Consider the following 20,279-nt stretch of genomic DNA (forward strand, 5'->3'; position numbering starts at 1 on the left):
TTGAATATGAAACCAGTGGCTACACCAATTCATAGAAACAACACCATGCCCAGACGTATCACCAGAACCACACCATGTGAAACATGCACACATGAAGTAGTACTGGTGTCCCACAAGACAAGTCAATCCAAAGTGATCACGCACAGTGCAAGACTCCCAGCCAAACACCACACAAGTGTCGGCAAATGCCCTTTACTTACCTGCACAGGATACCCACCTGCCTTACATATGATGAAACCCATCGGGAGACGCATCCCTTAAATCCAATGACATGCATAGTAACAACAGAAAGAAAATGCACATCCATGACAACACATGAATGGATCCTGACAATATACAGAGAGCTCCCACTGCAGAAGCACCACATGGTGCAAGAGGTGACAGGACATGCAGTGTGATCTGCCCATGAGTGCAGCGTACCACAACAGAGAGAGGTAGAGTGACATTGAGAGGGAAGGCAGAGTGAAACACACACCAAGGAATACACTGCCTGGATTGGAGATGGCCAATGACATGCCCTACACCACAGTAGGTGGGGGCATAGATGAGTTGACCGAGGGAGGTAATACAGTGACATGAGTAGCACTTAAGTAACTATCCCTGCATGGTAGCATGCAAATGACAAGTAAGTAAAGCTACACAAGCAGCAAACCTGGTGACCAATGATGCATGCTCAACAAGCAAGACAGTGCTCATGCTTACCCACTGACTGTGCCGGCATGGTGTGAATACTGCATCACCTTCACCAGGAACTCTAAATTAGTGACAGGAGGGCCAGTGCCTGGTGTAGGGCATGGGGAGCATGGACGTCAAAGGGTGCAGGGTGTCTCCCCCGGGGCAGCAGTCACCGCCACATCACAGATTTCTGGAACAACATGGAAGAAGACATTACAACAGGCATAGTGAAGTACCATTCACACAGCACACATGGGCGAGGAAACACTGAACCCATAGTTACCTGCCCATGCCATCCAGTGCACCACCATGCAAGCATGCAAGTTGACCTAACCATGCATGCCTGCATGTACACCACTTCAAACATCATGACCTTGAGTGGTTAACTGCATAACTCAAGGAAAAAATTAATTAAATAAAAAATAACCTGGAAAGCTCAACTCAAAAATAAAATGCCAACATCCGTGCCTGGGGTCAACAAATGTATCAACTAAAAAATGTCCAGGCTCACGGACCGCACCACTACGGTGGAGTGGTAGGCATGTCTCTGCTGCACCACCATCCTGTGTTGAATCAGAAGGTGGAGGTGGTGCTGGAGGCTCACCACACAGTGCCCTGGCCTGGTCCTCAGTGGCAGCTGTCATGCGTGACATTGATGAATGCACCATCCGACTCAGGGCTTGAAGGTCACTATGTGCAGCCTCACAGGTTGCACAGAGTTCCTACCAGATTGTCTGCCTCAATGATAACATCTCTTGGCTGAACAGTTTTCTGCTGGCTGCCTCTTCCTTACGGATTGCAGCTCTGTGGGCCAACACCTCAGAGATTCCCTGTGTGTCTGACTCTCTGCAAGCAGGGATACCTGCAGATACTGCAGATCTGCCCATCAGCCCCTGATGTTGGCCTCCATGTGCAGCCCGTTGGAGCGGCATGTGGACTGCATGACCTGCAGCTGTTTACTGGGGGGATCATGGAAGTGACCACCCTATCCATGCCCAGAGCCAAACTCTCAAAGGCAGCACCCTGTTGGTGTCTGTAACGCTGCTCCCAATCGGTTTGCCCAGCACGCACACGTCCCCCACGTGTGCGGGGCCCACACCTACCTGATCAAGGGGGCATGGCCCTTGCTGTGATGACCCTGTACCTGGCTGCAGGAATGCAACACTCCCCTGGACATCTGTCCCAGGACAAGAAACCAATGCATGGGAGCATGGCCTTGCAGCTATAACCACCACATGGGTGTGCCACGACTGACTGCCCTTGTGAAGGCACCTGACCACCTGCAGACTCACATGCCCCAACTGCTCCACCCATTGGTGCACTCACCTCTGCCAGCATTGAGGACTGCACATCCGGTTCAGCATCAGAGCTACTTGAGTCCAAAGAGTCAGAAGTGTCTGCAGCACGGGTCAGAATGGTTTGTAGCGCCAGTGGGATCTCAAGGCCTGCCACGTCACATCTTCCACTAGTGGTATGAAGTACCACAGTCTCTTCTTCATCCTCTTCCTCCTCCTCTGCATCAGGTGCCTCCTCACCGGCACATGGACATAAAAAGACATGTGAAGTCATGTGCAACATGTCTACAGTAAACATGTGTATCACATGCAACAAAATGCAGGGCATGTCACCATAAGATATACAGCATCCACACACTATGGACAACATGCTTTCTGAGCATGGCATATTCAGACTGGCAACAAAATTCTCTGCTCAGGGCCATGCTGCCAGTGGACACATTGCCAACAAACAGGGTCATTAAGAAGCACATTATGGCCCATGGCACAGCAAACTGTTGACTATACCAGTGAAATTGGCATGGACATGTGGCTCTGTGACGTGCAATTACATCACATGGCACTAGGCACACACACATACCCACATCCTAGTCTTCATCAATCACATGCCACACCAGTGTTGTCCTGGTACAGGGACTGTACACAATGGGAACATGCAGTAAGTCTGGGAAAAAGGAAACAGTCCCAGTTGATGTATGGCTGTAAGAGTACCACCTAGGCAAGGGCTGTGAAGTGGAGAGAGTAAGTCAATGGAGTTGCAGATAAGAACATGGCACAGTGACCCACAAGAGGGCGAGGAGCATGGACCCATGGAGTGCGAGCTGAGTGTGGGAGGGTAACAGGGAGCAGGGTTCGCAACAATTTGGCTCAGGAGTCATTGCCATTGGGGCAGCAGGGATGTGCACAATCTAGACATAGGCACACTCACTCAGGGCACGCCATAAGGCGTGTTGGTTTTCATTTTGTATGTTCTATCTAGCATGGAAGCACCTACGTATATGTGTGAAAAGAGATTCTATACCCTGCAAGGCATGAAGTGTAACTTGTATTTTGGACACAGGCACATGTCTAGCAGAGCCCAGTCACTGATATCAAGGATGCAGCTAACAAAGCTAACAAGAGTGCATGTTGTGGTATCTTGTTGCAGATGTTGTGGAGGTATGCTAGTGGGGGATGAGTACTGCCACATGGACATGTTCAACTGATGTACAACACATGGTTTGTATCCACTCGTGTGTACACTGGACAGGAGTCAATACACCACAACATGGTTCACCTTATGCAGTCATTCAAATGCAGCCAGATTTGCACCACAATTATACATCTTGGTGATAGTTCACTTCACATACTCAGGATGCACAATGTTGGTCACTCACCGTACGTGTCCTCATAATTTTCCAGCCTCCCACGCCTTGCACCTGCTGCAATAGAATGAATTGGCTCATAGCCTCATCATGCTGGGTCAGCTCCTCCTCCTCCTCTGTTGACCCTTCTCCAGCTGCCAGAGCAGAGGCTTGGTTGGCACCCAGCTTGGACTTAGTGTGATGGGTGCGATCATTCCAGCGCTGTGCAGCAGTGTATTTCTCAAACCCTAAGGCGTTGATCTCATCCGTGACATGCTGCCACACCATATGCTGAGCAGGTGTTTGTGTGCTCCCAGGTTGCTGGCACATGTCACGGTGGTGAATGGTCATGTAGTCCATGAGGATCTTGAGTTCTTCATCATCTAAGTTCTTCTTCCTCAACATGCCAGTGTCCTGTGCCATGTCATTGGGTTGAGCCTGTTACTGCTGTGCAGGCTTTGCCTTCTTGCCACAAGGTTTTGTTGCCACCCCTGTGTGGCTGGGACCACTCTGGAGTCCAGATTGCGGACCACAAATGACCTAGGGCATGGCATTACCCCCTGGGGCTGGTGTAGCTGCCTCCACAGCACCTTCCTTACCCTTTTGTGCTGGGGTAGCTGCTTCTGCACCACATCCCTTACCCTTTTGGGCTGGGGCAGCTGCTTCCACAGCAAGTCCGTTACCCTTTTGAGCTGGGGCAGCTGCTTCCACAGCACGTCCCTGAACCCTTGGGGCTTGGCAGCTGTTTCTGCAGCACGTCCCTGAACCATTGGGGCTTGGGCAGCTGCTTCTTCAGCATGTCCCTGAAACCTTGCGGCTTGTGCAGCTGCTTCCGCAGCACATGCTTGAACCCTTGTGGCTTGGGCAGCTGCATTCCGCAGCACATCCTCGAACCCTTGGCGATTGGGCATCTGCTTCTGCAGCATCTCCCTGACCCTGGCCATGTCTGCCCCCTTTCCCTCTTGGGGCCTTTCCACTCATGTTCCAGGTGCAAAGGAAAAATGGAAGGCACACCAAGCTATTGTCCTGGGCAATGTGAGTGAGGGGCAGTCTACGTGATGGAAGACATAGTTCTGTGGTCCAGAAAGGCTCAATTGTACCCCAGGTGTGACAATATGGTATGCATAATGCACAGGCACCCCAAAATAAAAAGCAATGTGTATGCAATATCAGAATAGCTTCCTAAAAAAGAAAACAGCGGTACGTGATACGCAGTGGCACCCAGTTACACAATAAAATGCATACGTGAACCCCAGAAAGCTACCAGAAAGGCAAGAATAGTGGTACACGATACACAGGGGCACCCAGAGCTAAACAAAATGCATACATGAGTCACCATTAACCTTGCAAAAATCAAAAGTAGATGCGTGTATGCGCAGAGGCAAATCCCCCAATACAATAAAGTTTGTATGGTTTGTGAAGTGAACCGATTACGTGGCATCCCGAAATACACAGTACTACACTGATACGTCTCCTCCCCTTCGCATGCACATTCAGAGTTTCTTCTATGTGTACTAATTTATCCCCAAATATGGTGTACCTGTGCGCATCTCGTGTTACGTGCTGAGGGCCTTTAGTTAGATTTCACTTCTCCCAGCTTTTCCCATTTTGTACACATAAAGTCCCTTCTCTATGTTTCCGGCTGCCTACATTGCGAGACATGGAAGACCCACACCCCTGCATCTGTGCCATTTTACCTGCCTCCTACTGCCCTGTGCTGCCTCCAACTTAGCCATCTGCTGCTGCCTGTCCAGTGTGTGTGGCTGCTGCCCACCTGCACTGTGTTCGGAGTGCCTGCTGTCCAGCCATTGCCTATGCTCCTGTCTTTGGGCCTGTGACCACCTCAGCTGCTTCATTGGACACCCACCATGCCATTCCACCACCACCGCTCCACAGCGCAGCTCCAGGACCATCTTGCCCACCCACACCTGACTCAGGTGTTCCCATGTCAGCACCATCATCCTTTGACCAGAGTGGAAGTTGACATCCTGGTGGAGAAGGTCCTGGAGCATTATGATGCCCTCTTCGACCCTATGATGCAACGCGGCAAGGAAGAACATCAGCAGATCTGGGACGGGATGACAGATTCAATCAACTTGGAGGGTGTAGCATCCCTCACCTTCCAGACCGTGCACTAGCACTGGGAGGACTTGAAATGCAGGACCCATGGAAAGGCCCTGCACTACCACAGAGGTGCACCCTGCGTGCAAATGCCTGATATCGGCTAACAACATGCAGTTCCTGTAGAAGTTCTACCCAGTGCTGCACACCCAGGTATGCGAGTTACGTCAACATCTGGATTCGACTAGTGAGAAGCCATATGGTGCAATGCTACGGTGCATGTGATCTGTGCATGTACCAGCATGTTGGCAGTGACCCCCTTAGGCTTGCAGCAAGCATGTTCCTGAGACAGATGTCCGTGTGCATGCCCCAGACATAGCTCTCAGTCAGTGCATTCTGACCTATATGTACTTTAAATGTGCTATAACTTGCATTGTGTGTTGTGCTGGCTTGCAGACGTGCACATGCAATGTTACTTGTGTCTGAGACGTGCCAGGGTGACAAGTGTGACAGATGAGGTAGTGTTGCCCATGCCATGTGCATGCATAATGCTCATGTGTATGTGCCAAAAATCGGAATGTGTGACTGGGCATCATTCACGCCTGGATGCAACACCTGCATTAGAATGTCTGGCTTAGTCACATAGAGGCATTGTAGTTGACAGAACTCCAGCGTCGGATTGGGTCGTCGGCCAATCGGCCCGTGGCCGATGCAAAATCATGGCCGGAGACCTGGGGGCCGGTTCCTGAAGCCCACGTGGGCCGGTTTCAGCCCAGGCGTGCGTGGGCTTCACACTTCAAGAACCAGCCCCCAGGGCCTCGGCCTCGCCGGGCGGATGCAAGTTGCAAAGGATCTGTAAGTAAATAACTTACAGATCCTTTGCAATTGCAGCCCCGCCGCCGGCCCGTCGCAGATGCAGAGAAAGGTAACACTGAAGTGTTACCTTTCTTTGATAAATGCGGCGGGCCGGTGGCTAACTGCCTTGGCCCACGACACCCTGGCGCCAGCAGCAGTCAGTGCTACAAAACACTGGGAGGGAGCGGCAGGGCTGGGCGGGACTGCCGCAGCCCGGCCTGCTCCCTCCCAGTGATTTGTAACAGACTCTGCTCGCCTCTCCGCCGAGGGCCAGTCTGGGTCTGCAGAGAGCCAGTTTGTGTATCTCTGCAGAGACAGCCAGGGCTGTCACAAAGGGGGTGGGGGGGGCAAACTTCACCAGGCCTTGCGCTCAGGGGTGGCCTCGCGGCTGCCTGGGTCATGGGGTGTCATAATAGACTTCTTGCGAGCTGCCATTGATTTGCTGGCTGCAGCGCCAGCCTGCAACAGAGAGAGACGAAGACGATGCAAAACAAAAGTTCTGCGCACTGAAGACTGTTGTCAATTTCACACTTCATCAACACGGGCTGGCCTGGCTCCCGAGTCCCGCCAACCCGGCACCAGGCCGCCAGGCATGCGCATTGGGCTGGCTGGGTGCGGTGCGTGTTACAAGCACAGGCTGCCGGGGAGGCTGGGGACTGGAGACACCAGTGTGACTGCAGCAGCAGGCCTGGCCAGCAATCTGCAGTGCAAGGGGAGTATGAGACAGGCACCGAGTGGCGTCGGCTCATTGAAGGATTCGAGCTTCAATTTGTGCCCTGCAAAGTAAGTAAGAACTAAAGTCAAGTGCTACTGCTGCTGTTGTCATTTTTAAAATTATGAAGACATATATGATTTGTGCTGCCGGTGTTGGTTTTCCAGCCCACATCCTGTGGTGTCCAGGGTAAGGGGAGATAAACTTCCCTTCAGGGGCACGTTTGGATAAAGAGATGTGCCCAAGAGAACACAATGGGGCTGATTCACAAAGCGTTTTGCAATGGGTATATCCCATTGAAAACGCGCTGTCAATCAGGCCCGATGTGTCATGCGTTGCACCCCATCTCCGGCCAGGCATTGGCATGGGTCATCGTTAGATGCCCACCAGGAGCCTGCCATTTTGGGAGGATTTAAGCCGCTATCCCGCTAACCTGCACCCCCGTGTGATTGTAGATGCTTTTTACGGGAAGAAAACAGCAATGATTTCAAGCCCCCGTTATCGCTACCAGCCGAGGGATGCGTTTCATGTGGCTTATTTAAAAAGAAAATGTGCATTAAGACGGAACGGGTGTGCATCCATGTTGGACCACTTTCCCGGTTTAATGTGGGATGGAGTGAACCAGTCTGGCTTTCACACCCATAATTGCTAAATTATTTTTCTCTGGGGCACGGCGGTGCAAACCAATTTTGCACAACGCACACAGTGGCAAACTGAATCTAATGCGTATATATCGCAGCTTGTAGGTCAACAATTTAGCTAAATGAATAGCCGCTTATGCTGGACTTTGTTGACCTAATAAGGGGCAAACCAGCGGCATTCACGCTTGGGTCGAGGGCGGCTTGCTGGAGCTTTTCTCCCTTAAGAATTAATCGTGCGAATGCAGGGAATCTTCTTCAAAACTCACCCCCAAGCAGCGTGCATGATATCAATGAGCTGGTGCCCGCCAGTGCCATTGCCACTACACCTGGCACCTAGTTGGCAGCCTCAGCGGAGAGAGCCTCCAGACATGCAGCCCTTACGGCTGCATCCCCAACACTCATGCAAGAATTATTGTATGCTGTTGTTCAATTTCTTGGGCATTCCATTTACTTGCCGGAATCCGCTGTGATAAGCGTGTGGGCAGACAGGAACTAGCGTGTGGGCATGGGCAGACAGGAACTCCGCTCGTAAGGGGCTTCAATAATGGTGCCACCATTTTTTGTGCTATGTGTGTTAAAATGCCATCTGCCACTAATTTACCCAAAAAGTGTATGAAAGGTGGCAGAGGGTGGAATGACACTATATGGAACCACGCGCACTGCAGGCCGCTTTAAATGGCTACCACTTCTAAAGTGTCCTGCAAAACCATTTTGTAAAGTTGGCCACCCTACCTCTGAAGCCTGAAAAGTAGTGCACGCAAGGCTGACATGCGGACAAATTTGCACCAGACCTGCAGATGAATTTAACTGGTCTGCTGTTAAATCTCAGTTACCAGTTTAATGGTATCCAGTGGATACTAATTGCTCATTTTACTATAGCTGATATGATAGCTCAGTGGGTTGAGCGCTTGCTGCTGTGATGCGTGTGTGATCTGCAGGTTGCAGGTTTGAATCCCAGCAAGTCCATCTCCGCCTTTCATCCTTCTGAGGTCGATAAATGAGTACCAACACAGGTTGGGTGATATTGTATGCATATGTGTTCTATAAAAAAAAGAGCTTAAGCATAAGTGCTATACAGTAACATATTATCATTTGGCCTTGGATGTCTGCTTGCATTCACAGTAATTTGACAATATGGATCTATACACACAGATATTAACGATACATATGGTAATCCATTCTTGTATGCAAAGTTATGTTATTTTATGAGTTGTGTTGTAATGTAACAGACACATGAGCACTCCATAAGTAGCATTTTTTGTAAAGTCCTGAATTGACGCAATTCACGGATGATGGTTTCAGGGCCGCTTTTTTGAGGTGAGAGGTGGGCCACCTTTTTGAGGCGAGGGGTGGGCCACTTTTTTCTGGGTGTCCGGGTCTATTTCTTGTCCCAGTCCGACCCTGCAGAACTCTGATGTGATTGGTCATCCCAGTGCTTGGGTCGTCTCAGTTGTGTGTGCATGACATGTGTATGTGCTTGTTGCTATGGCATGCTCACATGTGCATGTGAAAATTATGCATGTGTGCATAGCATAAGCTATTTATTGGTTGTGACAGTGGCAAGTGGCTTGAAGTAATTGTGTGGAGTGATGGCCAGGCAGGTGTCTACATGGATGTAGATTGCATGTGTGTGGGTGTGGAGGTTGATGGTTGTTCCTTGACAAGTCATGTTCACGTGAATGTTGGTGATGCCACAGTGGATTTGGTGCATTACACTGATATTTCTGTTCTTTGTCTCCTTTTCCACGTTGCATCTGATGAAGAGGGCGGAAGCAGTGCTGTGGATCATGGCTGCAGGGATGCCTCCACCCGGCAGAGGCGCAGGCCCCAGCCACGCCCCCATGACAGCTCACCTTCGGGCAGCTATGTGGCTGTGGCAGCACCAGTGACATCGGGTATGGCTGCTGGGGGTCTGTCCAAGAAGGTTAAGGTGGGAGGTACTCCTCAGCAGCGGTGGGGACAGGTGATGCCACACAGGGGGCATCCATGGTGGAAGATGCCCCAGAGTCATCCAGGTTGACGGAGGGGGAGGAGGTGGCCATTGCAGCCCATCCCATGGGGTCAGGTGGGGGTGTTGAGGTGACTGGGCCTACTGGAGTCCTGTCCCAGGGACATGAGGCTGTGCAGGCCACCACAGAGTTGCCTGTGCAAAATCTAGTCCCTGGGCCGTCGGATCCAGCAGTGTGCGCCTCTCTCGGGATGCCTCTACCCAGACCCACCACGCAGTGTTGGCTGATGTGTCCACCTAGACCGACACCCCCTTACCATCTGGTGTTGCCATCCAGGAGTGTGCGCTACCCCTGCTGGCCAGGTTGATGAGGCGGAATGGTGTCATTTGTGATGATGGGCAGGCTACTCGTAGTCTGTTTGCCCATCATGACAGTGAGCTACTCCGCCTCATCGGCTGGCATGCAGCATTCCTGTTCCATGATGTCCTCCATGGGATGCTCACTGCTCGTCTTCCTCCTCTGTGTGCCAGTCATTCTCCAGGGTGCCTTCCAGCCCAGATACCACTGGGGCCCCCTGTGCATCGGTCTCAACCACAATGCCCTGTCTGGTGGAGACCACATCTCTGCCCGAGTTGGGAGTCCAAGGCACATCAGCTAAGGTGGTCACTGTTCCTACCCAGGCACTGACAGGGGCATTGGCAATGGAGGTACAGCAGGCACCCATGAGTAGTGCAGGTGCTGTAAACCCCCGGGTATCGTCATCAGCTTGGAGGGTTGCACCCACATAACAGGCACTGGGAACTGTGTCAGCAGGTGGCAATGAGGAGGAGGCTATTCCTTGCAGGGAAGACCACCAAAGAGAGGCTGGTTCAAGGTGTGAGGCAGGAGGCACACGTGAACCTGAGGCACAGGATGTCTTCTGTGTTCTGAGGATATGAAGAGCAGATCGGGGCAGAGAGGCAGCAGGCTTGGGAAGCGAGGGTAGGGACAGCCATGGTTGAGATTGCACAGCGTCAGGCAAGGAGGCGCGCTGCCATCCTGGAGGCCTCTTGAAAGGGCGCCCGAGTGATTGAGACACAAATGCCGGAGAACCTGCGAGCCTTCCAGGCAAAAATGGAGGTCTGTCTGAGGGGTGAGGACGTGGCGCTGGACTCAGCCTTGGTGGAAAGTACATAGTTATTTGGGTGTAGGTTTCCTTTTTTGATTTATTATTTTCCCCAGAGTTTGAAGACTTTCTTTCCCAGTTTTTATTGTATATAGTTTTTTAGGCATTGGCAATTGTTTCCCCTGGACTACTTTGATCTTGATTCCCTGTTTATTTCTGTGCATATTTATGTCCAATACATAATTCTGTTTGTTACATTCTATGCTTCATGTTGTTCATTTGTGTGTCTGCCTCTTTGATAGTTCTATTTTCAGCCAGTACATCTCTCCAGTGCAAGTCATGTGTCATGTGGCATGCATGTTTGTGTGTTGTTGCTGGGATGGTTGCGGATGGTAGGATGCACATGGCCTGACATGTGGGGGTGGGTCCATCAGATGACTGGGTCTGCACTGTATGTTTTCATTTGTATTTACCTGTGCAGCATCACTGTGTGTTTGGCATCAGTGTGGGTGGGGAGGAGGGAGGTGGACTCACTGTGGAGGAGTTCCATGGTCATGTTAATAGCATGTTTGTTTCTCATTGCTGTGTAAAACCCATGTAGTGCAGACACGCCCACCAGCATGTGCAGTCACACAGTGCCTTCTCTCATGTGTTGCTTGACCTCTACCACTGGAATGCTGTAGTGGGCCATGTTTGCTCTTCCGGAGTGGCAGCACAATTCACCAGTCTCTGCAACTCATGCTCTCTCTGACTGACCTACCATCACCCATGCATGGCCCTGTCATGTGATTGTTCCCTGGCAGGTATTTCGGCACCCATTCCACCCAGGTCACTGATGCTCAGGCTGTGACACGTCTGGCCATTGTTTGTGGATCTTGCAACATCTTTTGGTAGGTTTGCATCTGTCGTGGGCACACATTCTTTTACTGTGCTTTGATGCTTTGACAATGTGGCATGGACAAAATGCACATGGATTTGCATTCACTTGTCACATGTGTATGAGGGGGTGATTAAGGCCTGAAAGCGTGTGTGAACAGAAGCTCCACTCATGGGTGGACCTCCAGTGCTTCCAGTCGGCCGTATTTGCAGTGTACATGTTGGTGTTGCACTTCATGGTGCTGTCAGACCACGAAAGTTCAGGTGAGCTGCAGACATCCATTGCACTGGTACTGTGGGAGACTATCAGGAGGCTGCCTGGGGGTTGTCACAGGTGAGGGGAGCTGGGGGGCGGTGTCTAGACTGGAGGGCTCTGCCTGGTATGGTGTCACAAGTGAGGGGGCCTGGGGGTGGTGTCCAGTCTGGAGGGGCTGCCTGGGGGATGTCAGAGGTGAGGTGGGCTTGGGGGTGGTGTCCAGTCGGGAGGAGGCTGGTGGGTGTTGTCCAGTCGGAGAGGGCAGTTTGGTGGTGTGCAGTCTGGAAGGAATGCCTGGGGGGTGTCACATGTGAGGGGGCTTGGGGTGGTGTCCAGTCGGGGGGTGGCTGGTGTGTGTTGTCCAGTCTGGAAGGGGCTGCCTGGGGGGTCTCACAGGTGAGGGGGGCTGGTGGGTGTTGTCCAGTCTAGAGGGAGCTGCCTGGGGGGTGTCACACGTGAGGGGGATCTGAGGTGGTGTCCAGTCTGGAGGGGGCTGCCTGGGGTGGTGTCACAGGTGAGGGGGGCTGGTGGGTGTTTTCCAGTCTGGAGGGGGCTGCCTTAAGGGGTGTCACAGGTAAGGGGATCGGGGTTTGTCTCCAGTCTGGAGGGGGATGCCTGGGGGTGTCACTGGTGAGGGCGGCTGCAGAGTGGTGTGTGGCCTACAGTGGTTGATGTACAGTAGGGTGGTATGAGGCCAGGATGGGTGCTGAGGGTGGAGGGGGACTCATGTTTTGGTAAGGGGTGTAGCCTCCACTTACAAGGGGGGTCCGCCTTATCGCTGGGGTGCAGCCTGGTGTTGCGAGGGAGTGCATGTGTTTTCGCTTGGGTGCGGCCTGGGCTTGAGAGTTGAGGCACACAATTTCTCTGGGGTGCGGCCTGGGCTTGCGAGTTTAGGTGCGTGATTTCGCTGTGGTGTGGCCTGGGCTTGCGTGGGAGGGCACGTGTTTTGTCTGGGGCTTCGCCTGGGCTTGTGAGGTGAGGTGCGTGTTTTCGCTGGGGTACAGCCTAGGCTTGCGAGGCAGGGCACGTGTTTTCTCTGGGGTGTGGCCTAGGTTTGCAAGGTGAGGTGTGTGGTTTCGCTGGGGTGCAACTTGGCCTTGAGAGGGACGGCACGTGTTTTCTCTGGGGTGCGGCCTGGGCTTGAGGGATGAGGCGTGTAATTTCGCTTGGGTGCAGCCTGGCCTTGTGAGGGATGGCACCATTTTCTCTGGGGTTCTGCCTGGGCTTGCGAGGTGAGGAGTGCGATTTTGCTGGGGAGCTGCCTGGCCTTGCGAGGAAGGGCACTCGTTTTCTCCGGGGTGCGGCCTGGGCTTGCGAGTTGAGGCACGCGATTTTGCTGGGGTGCAACCTGTGCTTGCGAGGTGAGATGTCTGATTTCACTGGGGTGCAGCCTGGGCTTGCAAGTTTAGGTGCGTGATTTCGCTGTGGTGTGGCCTGGGCTTGCGTGGGAGGGCACGTGTTTTGTCTGGGGCTTCGCCTGGGCTTGTGAGGTGAGGTGCGTGTTTTCGCTGGGGTACAGCCTAGGCTTGCGAGGCAGGGCACGTGTTTTCTCTGGGGTGTGGCCTAGGTTTGCAAGGTGAGGTGTGTGGTTTCGCTGGGGTGCAACTTGGCCTTGAGAGGGACGGCACGTGTTTTCTCTGGGGTGCGGCCTGAGCTTGAGGAATGAGGCGTGTAATTTCGCTTGGGTGCAGCCTGGCCTTGCGAGGGATGGCACGCATTTTCTCTGGGGTTCTGCCTGGGCTTGCGAGGTGAGGCGTGCGATTTTGCTGGGGAGCTGCCTGGCCTTGCGAGGAAGGGCATTCGTTTTCTCCGGGGTGCGGCCTGGGTTTGCGAGGTGAGGCACGCGATTTTGCTGAGGTGCAGCCTGTGCTTGCGAGGTGAGATGTCTGATTTCACTGGGGTGCAGCCTGGGCTTGCGAAGTGAGGCGTGCCTTCTCCTCACAGGGGTACTGAATGGTGGGCCAGGAGTGGTGCAGAGACTTCTGCTGTGTTTGTCCTTTTGCTTGCATTTTCTGTGCTTGGAGGGCATGTTGTGGGTGTTCCTCACACAGCTTGTTTTTACCTGTGCGACGGCTAGTAATACGTCTTTAAATCCATGAATATGCGTAACGCGCAATATTTTTTCTGTGCCACGGCTTGCGCACGATCGTTCTTGGCACGCGGACCTTGCACCATTTCTGCACCCCTTTCCATGAATTGGGTTCATAGCCTGCAGTTACTGTAGACCGTCAGGCACACAATGAAAGCAGGGAATGGGAATCACAGTGAATGTTGGTTATATAATACAGATTGCAGAGAAGGCCTTACCTAAACCTATTCTCTTGGTCATACACATTCCCTGTTTTAACCTAGTACATATAGCGGGACTTGCAATAAGACAGTGCAAAGCAACGTAGCACACAGACAGGCTACCAAAGGAGCTCATTTAAAAAACTCATTTGCCCAGAGGGGCCCGCTTACGTCCCCTCTGGGCAATTTTCGTCATTTGGACTGCAGAGTGCAAATGTGAAGTGTAAAGAGGCAGTAAAAGCCTCTATACACGTCTCTATCTGCACTTAGTACTGCAAATAGAGTAAACGTGCATGTTCCTTTTATGCCAGCATGAAAATTTCACGCTGGCGTAAAAGCAACTTGTTTTTGAAGGCAGAATGCAAACAGGAGGCGGAAACGTAACTCCCGTTCTGCTCCACCCTCCGCCTTACCTTAAAAAAAAAAGAAATTCCCCTGTAGCGGGAAAGGAGGCTTTAAGGCAGGTGTAACACCATTACGCCTGTCTTTAGCGCCTCCATTTATTCTACAGGGACTTTGAATATGAGCTCCTTTGACGACTTAAAGAGGCGAACTGATGATAAAAGGAGAGTCTGGTGGTACGGAAGCAATGAATATAATAGGCCTGGTCTCTTACAGTGGAGCTGCATCAGCAAAGGAAACAAGTAAAAATGGAGGGCTTAAGCCGTTAGTGAGCCACTGGAATAACCCCTGCATTTGTCCATTTGTACCTCTAGCCAATAAGCCAACATTTGCTCATTCCTCCGTTTCCCTTTATTTTCCTTTCAAGAAAATTAATTGGAATGAGTCAGTAGTTGCAAAATGGAAAACTTGGCCGCAGTTTTATTTTCACAACAACAGAATCACTGCACAGATTTCGTGAAATCCAGTCTGTAAGTGTGGCGCTTGCTCCGAGTCCAAATCTCCTGCTTCCCCCTATTTATTTGCATAGAGTCCATAGTAGGCCCAACTCTCCCAGCCCTTTGTGCCTGAGCCTACCCAGCTCCTGCAGGTGTCAATGGGCGGGGAGAGCGCCGTTTCTTTTGGGGGAAGCTGAGCCCTTGTTGTTACCACCAGACGCCCCTGCCGTTAGGCTCCCAAGGGGCGCTGGTCCGAGAAGAGCGAAGACCCTTCCGGCTTCCTTCTGGCTCATTCAGAGTCTGTTTTTTGTGCTTGATCACCCAAACACTGCCATAATCCCGCCTGACCATCCTGCGACAGCGACGTCCAGGTGTTGTCCTCCTTCAGATCCTTTGTGGGGTGGGTGGAAAACAAAAAACTTCTCCTTAGTGGTGGCGGCGAGGCAGGCGTCCTACTGCAGGTGCTGGATGCTGCCTGCTGTTGGACGCCCGCTCATTATAAAGGACTTACCCCGCCCACTTCCTTTGTTTGCCCTTTGCTGGCTTTTGGTTGTTTTGGTGCTGTTCGCCCCCGCACCTTCCCCTTACCGAGAGGGAGGGGAGAAAGGGGTAGAGGAGGCCCCTGCAGTGATTACTGGGCAGCCTCCTCCATTTTATTTTTGTTTTCTCCGTCGGCAGCTTCATAATCCCTGCATTTGTCCCCCTAGCCAATAAGCCAAAATTTGCTCATTCCTCCGTTTCCCTTTATTTTCCTTTCAAGAAAATTAATTGGAACGAGACAGTAGTTTCAAAATGGCAAACTTGCCCACAGTTTTATTTTCACAACAACAGAATCACTGCACAGATTTCGTGAAATCCAGTCTGTAAGTGTGGCGCTTGCTCCTTGTCCAAATCACCTGCTTCCCCCTATTCCTTTGCATAGAGTCCATAGTAGGCCCAACGCCCCCAACCCTTTGTGCCTTAGCCTACCCTGCCCCTGGAGGTGTCCATGGGCAGGGAGAGCACCGTTTCTTTGGGGGAAGCTGAGCCCTTGTTGTTACCACCAGACGCCCCTGCCGTTAGGCTCCCAAGAGGCGCTGGTCCGAGAAGAGCGAAGACCCTTCTGGCTTCCTCCTGGCTCATTCGGAGTCTGCCTCTTGTGCTATGTCGCCCAAACACTGCCACGCCACTTGGTGGGTTAACGTCCACCGTGGTTCCCCCTCTCTCCTGCTTCCTTTTACAGCTCCAACAGCTTTTTACATATATTCCCGTAGAAGAGTTCCATTCCCATTGCCGACAGATGCACACCATCTTTTAAAATATACTCTGGGGTTTTCAAGTTGATCAGGCCATGTCTGATGTGTTGGAAGCCTGTGCCCTTGCAGAAAGTTGCCATGGCGCATTCAACTTCTGTATGTACACAAAGGAGAACAGGTACAACACTTTTAGTCCATATAGTTGCTCATCTGCCTGAACGAAGATGATTAGTAATGACCCATACCTATTAGTCCTGAAATAATGGACTTAGTATGTCACATAAATTTATACATTAAATCATTTTAATTTGCATATTCAAAATTGATAAAACATTGTTAAGACAACTTTTTTTTAAAACACACTGTGTAACCCAAGATTATGACCCACATGGTGGGTATAATACCAATCTAATGGGATGAAATATACCACAACAATTATAACATCAAAACAATGTTTACAGACACATGACAATTAACAACCATTATACATTAAACAAAGCGGTGTATAACAACGTATCCTGACATGTTTCAGTTCTTCAGGCTTCCAAATGCTAGAACTTTCTTCAGGGGAGAGAACCTTTTTGTATCAGTTTTCACCACCATGTGATCCTGAGACAAGGGGTAAAATAATCCAACAATGGAGTCACCTTTAAAGGATAATAACCAACACCAACAAATCAGACAGTGAACCATAAGATTATCATAATCAACAACAAACCTTCTGGACACTACAGATACTGTCCAAAAAAAGGATCAGAGACAGGTCTAAAATTAGACCCTCCCCTCAAACACATAAATACTATACCTCTATAAATTATAGTATGTAGCGCTAAGGACACTGTCACATCAAATAGCTAGAACTTCTTGAATCAAGTTTCTTTCAAAAATGGGCACTCCAAATCACCCTCCTGGTTCCATAACCTGCACATCAAATTGAACACAAACATAAAATATAATGATTATCAAAGCACACACCATCTACTTGTGATTATAACATCTTGACAACTAAGAGTTCAACAACACCATTTGCTCCAACTGTAGCGCCTTATGTATATATAAATACAGACTATTATCAGTATAAACACATACTATCACCAACTACCACCATGAAGTGATATCATCCAAAGTGTGTACCATTACCTTAAAATATTACCTCTAATCTTCACAATGGAGCCAATCTCAAGGTTTCACCATAAACACTCTCCAGTTTTCCAAGAGAGCTAGCGGCAATTGCCTCAATGCTAAAGCAAGGATGGAAGCGAAAGGGAAATGTATAAACAAATCCAACTCACTATCAAGGAAAGTAAAACAGATACTTCCAAAATATTACTTAACCAAAACCAAGCCTTTTATCTTATTCAACATTTAGGCGCCCTACGTGAAAGATGCGGGCCTCAATCCAGTAGGTGCCATAAATCCGCCCACACACTTGTGTCTCAATCTAGACACGTTTATCAAGACCGCTGTTCCTCGCGGACCTTGCTAAAAGTGGCGCCGCATTTACACGTACGCTTGTTTCAGAGCAACAACACTAAGAAAGGACTCATAAACCAAGAGGACACAAATCCCAAATGTAGTGCGACCAGCGCCGTACAAAACACGTACTTGCGTCTTGTTACAGAGACAAAAAACGGACTGTCAAAGAATGACGACCTGCACAGTTTTATTTCCGGAAAGACTCCTACGCTCCATATCAGCAAAGCTGCCTGAGCCCAAACATGGGTCCCAATCATAGGTAGCCAAGTAACAGCAGCATAGCCAAGAATAAAAAGGCCCCAATAAAAGGTTGTAATCACATGGTGGTAAAAAGTTGAAAACATTTGTGTATAGCAGTAATTTGCAACCCCAATATTACTACCTGCATCGATGCAGCATATTTATATTACAAAGGATGAATAATTACTAAGAAAGACTATTAGAGAGATACGCATATCATCAAAACATAATTAACTCAGATAATTAATCCAGAAATTGATTTCTTATTCTTAAAGAACTAAACATATTTGTATAAAAACAAATCATGTAGTTGCATTATAACACGACATGTCTAATTGCTAATGAAGACACATCAATCACTACACATATCACAAGTGCACATGATGCCACTCCACCTCCTCATTGAGCCCTCTAATGTGACTCTGACAGTTAAAGATCATCTTTTGTTCAAAGGTAGAGAGTCTCCTGTCTATCTCTTGTTTGTTAGAGCCATGGATTTTTTAAAGAATAACCCATATCAAGTCTTCATGTGTATGTTTCTTCTCTATAAAATATTTCACCATGGGAGCTGCAATAACTTTATTTTTAATACAACTTCGATGTTCCGTCATTCGGATCTTACATTTTCTATTTGTTTTCCCAATCTATTGTAATTTACAAGGACATGTGATCAAATAAATGACATTTTCAGAATTACAATTAGTCATTTCATTAAGAACCCAAACTCTCGAGGAATTCAACTGAATTTGTTTGGTCTCTGTAGTATATTTAAACATCAAACATTTGCCACAAGGGAAATGCCCTTTCACTGTACGAAAACCCCACAGGATGGTTTGTCTCTGTACCGGCATCTGCTTAACAGTTATATCATTTCTAATGAGCATGTTCCTTATATTTTTACTTTTCTTGAAGGCTATGAGCGGAGGAGGAGTAGACCCGTCTCTGTAAACTTTATTCTGTGGAGTTAGGTTTTTAGCGGGGTATCATTGATCATATGTATAATGAGCAATTCAACTTCTTTCTTGATTTTTGAACTACTGTGTGGTTCTCGACCCACCTCCATTCCGCCCTGGGAATTACCTCTGACCACACGATCTCCATTTCGCCCAGCTGTGCTGATATCTCCTGCAATGAGAACATCATGTCCCTCAACAAGACCTCCCTCCCTAACTTTGTCAAATCGTTCCCTCCCAGGTGGATGATCAGCACGTCTGGCCTCTGCTGCTTACCCAGCAACTTCCGCAACAGTCCCTGCAGCTGTGCCCATTTCAACCCTGGCAGCCCATGCCACCAGATCCGAAACTCGCCGGCCATCAGCTCCTCCTGCTGCGGTGTCCAGATAGCCCTGGCCCTTGAAATAAACGAGTGCCCCATCACCCAAATGGAGCACCTCTTCCTCCTTTGCGAAGCTGGTAATGAGAAGGAGATGAGATGGCATGTTACATTACATTTTCTCTGGCCTGATGTACCTTTTAAAACATCCTGAAGACCATTTCTCTACTTTTTTGATGTCCACCGCCCCTAAACCCCCGGCAGCTGCAGAGGTGGCTGCCCCTATCCTGAATTAATGGGTCCCGAACCGGCCCTCCGTTAACCCCATCTTTGCCAGTGCCAGTTCCATCACCTTCTTGAACTGGAAGCGGCTCAAGACGGCCCTGTCCCGATGCAAAAGCAATGGTGCCCCTGCCTCCGAAGGCGGTCGTTGCTGAATGAAGTTGGCCAAGGCCGCCACTGGGCATACTAGACTCATCTGGATGGCCTGCAGTGTCAGTGCCACCCCCTTCCCTTTCTGATCAGTCTTTGACCTACGCACATAAATGACAACCTGGGTGCTACTTGCCTGAACATCCCTTAATTGCAAAAGACGATTCCGTTTGCCCCTTTGTTCTCGGGCACTAGCTCGCTCACCATGAGGGCCCCAAAGAATGCCACTATGAAGGCCACTGTAAATAGCACTCTCTCCGATTTGCTGCTGTATACTGTTTTCAGGCATTTAATTAAACCATGCAGTTCATTATATTGATGGGCCACCTCTCATCAGGCTTCAGTACTGATGCTTGGCCCATCCTCTCATGGCCAATGTTATGTTATGTTCCTTGGTGGGGTCCCTTTGACCCCGTAGTTTGGCATAATGAGCTATTGCTGCCAAATGATATGTCATCCAGGCTCTGGTTTTCCCCATCCTCCAGCACAAGCCCACAAAGGCCTGCACCGATAACTCTCTCTGACCCTCTGGCAGCACGTCTCTTTGAAATGCTTTGAAACGTTCCCAACAAGCCCTGTACCTCTTTGCTGTGCCTGGTGCCAGGGCTGTGTCTATCAAAGGGCTCAGATCACCCCAATCATCCCCCACCAGTGTTCTTTGAATGGGGCCATCACCTTCCTTGCTTTTGGGCAGCTGACTCAAAACTTCTCCCACTGTAAACGAGACA

Source organism: Ambystoma mexicanum, chromosome 12 (genome assembly GCF_040938575.1).
Source record: "Ambystoma mexicanum isolate Mex_15411 chromosome 12, UKY_AmexF1_1, whole genome shotgun sequence".
Taxonomy (NCBI): Eukaryota; Metazoa; Chordata; class Amphibia; order Caudata; family Ambystomatidae; genus Ambystoma; species Ambystoma mexicanum.